The sequence below is a fragment of the Solanum lycopersicum genome, chromosome 1 (genome assembly GCF_036512215.1).
Source record: "Solanum lycopersicum chromosome 1, SLM_r2.1".
NCBI lineage: Eukaryota > Viridiplantae > Streptophyta > Magnoliopsida > Solanales > Solanaceae > Solanum > Solanum lycopersicum.
In genome coordinates this window covers 55,811,511-55,816,614 of record NC_090800.1, presented here as the reverse complement: position 1 = coordinate 55,816,614, position 5,104 = coordinate 55,811,511, and positions in this window count along the sequence as shown.

Genomic DNA, 5,104 nt, shown 5'->3' with positions numbered 1-5,104 from the left:
TACACAATTGAGTTATGCGTGCGTAATTTGAGTCTTGGTTTGTACTTTCATTGAGGACTTTAATTTAATGAAATAGTGTCCTCAATTGCTCATTTTATCTCAATATTTGTTGAAAACTCTTTAGTTTCAGGTATTTAGAGTTCTAGTGTAAGCATGGACACTTAGGTGCAAAATGGAAAAAAAAGGAAGAAAAATGGCTGAAGTTGAAGCCCTAGCATCACGAAGCACATTTGGCGCTCCGCCTAATAGAGACACTTCGTCTTTTGTTCTAGCAATCAAAGCCTTGAAGGAAGTGGATTCAAAAGGCAATGAAAAGGATAACAGTTCTGCGAAGAAGAAGTATTCCGCCTAAAGTCACAGTACACATAGACAATGAAGGCAAAGCACAAGTGACGATGAATTAGCAGAAGGGAGAATCACCGAATCACTCGGTGATTCACGACTAAAGTCACTGAACGGATTAACCAACATTAAATCTAAAAACTACAAATACTAACATTGGTTATTATTTTTGAAGAGTCCAACCATTATTATAATTTTTCACTTTTATAACTTTAGTTTTGTATTTTCTCTCAAGTTTTGAGAGGGTTTTGTTGGAGACTTGAAAAAAAAGTTCTTCTTACTCAGATCGAAAGTGGTGTAACACCCCGAGCCTACACCCTAGACGGGACTGGCAGTCGGTGACCATTGATGGCCTAGAGAGAACCATTGGCCTGACTTACTTATCTCAATGGAAGACAACAATCACACTTATAAGGATAAAGGAACTTAACTGAACTGATTAGTAATACTATGTCGAATGTTTTAAAAGTTTAAACGTTCAACTTGGACAAAATGGCAACATAAGTCTTTAACATAAGAATGAAAATGAAAAGACTGATGAACTACTAACTGTCTGTAAATCCTCTAAACTGACTGAGATGAATGTTAGGATAAACCACACAACATTATATTGAACTTACTAGAAAGAAATAAGAGATTTCCTCCAGAATGCAAGTAGGCTCACCAACTAATTCTAGGATGCTCAACTGGATCAACGGTGCGCTGGGTGTCGATCCGCGTTGTCTGTGTCGGCATCATAAGACGATGCAGGTCAACTGTATCAGTACATTGAATGTAAGAGTATGAGAGTTGAATGCTAAATGACACTTAGGCTTGAAAAAGAGTAAGAAGAACACTTACCTTGGCTCTGTTTAACTCAAGATTTTCTAACTCTTATTCAATATATGCAGTTTAAAAGTAAATGCAATATGAAGAATACTGACTCAAACATGTTGTAAACACTAAATGTATACAAGTATACAAATAATTTCTGAAATGTATTGAAGAATGCAAAAAACTGATGTATATGAAATACAATACTTTTATGGGAGCTTATCTAACCGATAACCATCACTTAAGAGCTATAGTGATGATACAACGTTAATCGACTAACGCTGCCCGACCATCCTAACCTTGCTAGGAGTATAGGACCTGAACGTCCTAATGGACCCACTAGTATACTATGAAAAAGGTTCATCTAAGAAGTATGACTCTCTTTTACCCATGATGGCTACATGGTTTACATGGAGACTTGAATTAATATGAACTCGCACCCCCACATCGGTGCTTAATACTACTCCTAAAAAATATATAGTGCTCTTATGTTTTTAAAACATACTGATTATGTGGTTTGAGATTAGTACTCAAAACTTAGCTTTAATACCTTTCTCGGAAATCATAGTTCCCCACTTGCTTCATTTAATAAATATATTACTTCTATTTGAAAAGTAGCCCGAAGTCTATTTACTTGTTTAAATATGAAAGAATTTAACTCTTAGGGATTACATAGTCTCCTTATAACTTTTGAGAATGAAGTCAATTCTTTACTCTAGTTTAACTTGTAACTTGAGTATTAAAACAAAGTTTAATAGGTTTGTTAAATACTCTTGGAAATTTAAGAACTTACTTTGACCTGTTTCTTATCTTTTAGACTTGACTCTTAACTTCTTTGACTTTGATCTTAACTTTCATTGAATGGATTACGGATTCAAGGTTTGGATTTGAGTTCTTTGATGATTTCTAGGTATTTAGAAATCATTTGAAGTAATTAGAATCATTGGAAGATGTTAATGTACCTTGGAAGGCATAAAATGACTAAACTACGATAAGCAGACAAAAAACACAGGGTTGGGCATACTGGTTGCGTGTCGCGCTAGCCTCAGTTGACTGAGGCCTGGTTTTGGCAAAGTGGTGGTGCTCCGCGCCAATCCTTGGTTGACTAAGCCCAATTTCTAGCGCACTGTTGGCGCGCCTCCCCTGCCTAGGTACGTATGACAAATTTTTCAAGTCGTTTTTCATCTCCAAGATCTCCAACCTCCCTAAATCTTTCATGAAATGATTGTGCCTGTTAGTACCATCAATAACTGCTAAATTCGACTCAAAATAACTTGAAGAAACAAAAATATAACCCAAGAAGGCATCCAACAATTAATTCAATAAGAAATCAAAACCTTTCTTCAAGAACCTAACTTTTTAACACGAAATCAATTCACAAATTTACTGAATTGTAATAAATTGGTGTGTAGGTGAATTAGACCATCATGAAAGATCCCACATACTTGAATAGGGATCACCCATGACAAATTCCACTAGAATCTCTTGGCATTCTTCACTAAGTCCTGCTCTTTCTCTCTCTCTTCTTCTTCTCTTTCTCTTTCTCCCAAATCCTAAGCGTAAAAAGTCTTCCTCTAATATAAACTAAAACTTAGTTTTACCCCAATTCGACCCTTTAAATGAATTAGGAATTAGTAGGGTGAAAAGACTACATTACCCACACTATAATCCAGATTGGACTTTCCTCAGCCCAACAACTCAACTTCTGAAAGGCATATATCTCTCATACGACCTCAAAAATGAGAAAACTTGGAGCTGTTGGAAAGATTTTCCCGAGGGCTTTCCATCCATATATGGAACTACCCCTAAATCTTTATGAGTTAGAAGTTATGGCCGTTTGAAAATGACTAAAACTCATTTTTAAAACATAGGAAATTTTCTTGATTTTTCCTATTCTTTCCAAAAATAACTATTCTTGGTTTAATCCTAGTTATTTCGGATTACGAGATGTTACAATATCTCCCCCTTGGGAACATTCATCCTTGAATGAGAATTTTTTTACTAAGCTATGGGTAGTAATGTCATTTCAGCATTCAACCAACAAAAGCGAGTAATACATGCTTACACATTGTCTTATAAAACGCTAAGAAGAGAATTGAATACCTTGATATGTTTTCTCTCTGGATGCAAAGAGATGTGGATATCATATCTTCATATCCTCCTTAGCTTCCCAAGTCACTTTTTCAACTAATTGGTTCCTCCAAAAGATCTTGGCAATACACAATCTGAACCAGAACTTGTTCATAGGATAATCTATCCTTAATCCCAACATTCTCAGTTGGTAAAATCAATGAAGGATCACCCAAACACTTCTTCAATATAGAAATATGGAATACCGAATGAGCCACCACTAATTCTTGGGCTATCTCCAATTGATAAGCCACATTTCCCACTCTCTTGGCGATTATATAAGGTCAAATATATCATGGACTAAGTTTCCCCTTCTTACCAAACCTCATAACACCCTTCACGTGTCAAACTTTAAACTACACCCAATCATCCACTTCAAACTTTAAAGGTCTTCTCTTAACATCTCTGTAGGACATTTGAAGACTCTGTGACGTTATCAATCTCTATTGAATCACTTTCACTTTCTACATAGCTTGGAAACTAGATCTGATCCTAATAATCCTACTTCACCAACTCCGAACTATCCAATAGGAGATCTGCATCTTCTCCCACAAAGAGCTTTATATGGAGTCATTTAGATGCTCGAATGGTAACTGTTGTTGTAAGCAAACTCGTAACAAGTATGTGCTCATCCCAATTCTCTTTTTGAAATCTATCACACAAGATATCAAAATTATCGTCTAAGGTCAGTATGGTACCCTCTTCTTGTCTATCTGATTGAGGATGAAAAGCAATGCTTAAGTTCACTTTTGAACCAAAACTTTTTTGGAAAGAATTCTAGAATCGTGCAGTAAATTGTGCACCTCTATCAGATAATGGAGACCGGAACTCCATGAATTCTCACCACCTCTTGAAGGAATAACTTATCATAATCCTTGGCCAAATAGGTAGTCTTTACCAACAAGAAATGGGCTGACTTTGTCTGTCTATCGATAATCATCCAAATAGAATCATCTTGTTTGCGAGATCTTGGAAACCTTTTGATAAAGTCTATATTAATAATCTCCCACTTCAATTCTGTAAGTTCTATAATCTGACCCAAACCTCCAGGCCTTTACTGATCTACTTTCACTTGTTGGCAATCTAGGCACTTGGCAACAAACTCAGTAATATCACTCTTCATGCCTTCCCACCAGTATACCTCCCTCATATTGTGGTACATCTTGGTGGAATCCGGATGAATGGAATATTTAGAGCTATGATCCTCCACTAATATCCTCTCTTGGATTCCATCTGCCCTAGGTACACACAATCTACCTTGGTACTTCAGTAAACCATCTCTCCCTTGTTCAAAAGATACTCTTTGCTTATGAGCATTTTCTTCAACTCAAGGAATATGGTACATTTGTCTTGTTTCCCTTTCATCTCTGACACCAGTTGTGATTCAATCCCATTAGTCACCACTATCTCTCCTTCTCTGAAATCTATAAGTCTGACTCCCATACTTGCAAGTCTGTGCACACCTTTAGCTAGCTCCTTTTTTTTTCGTCAACATGGGTGGTATTTGATATGCTCAAACTTACTTCTCAAATAAAAAGTAAAGCGGTCGTGTCAAGTAAATAACCCAACTAGTGAGGTCGGGATCATTCCCACGAGGAAAATAGTTTAGACTTAACTTTAAGCTATTATTACTATTGTTTAGTCAATTACTTCCTTATAAAGCATAAAATGATCAAAAAAGGGGGGGGGGGGGTTTCTATTCCTAAATAAATGAAAATAACTAGTGAAATAAAACGAGACAACTACCAGCTTCGAACGTTGGAGTTTAATCAATTAATCAAAGTAAATAGGGTTTACGTGTTCCCCACAGGTTCATAAC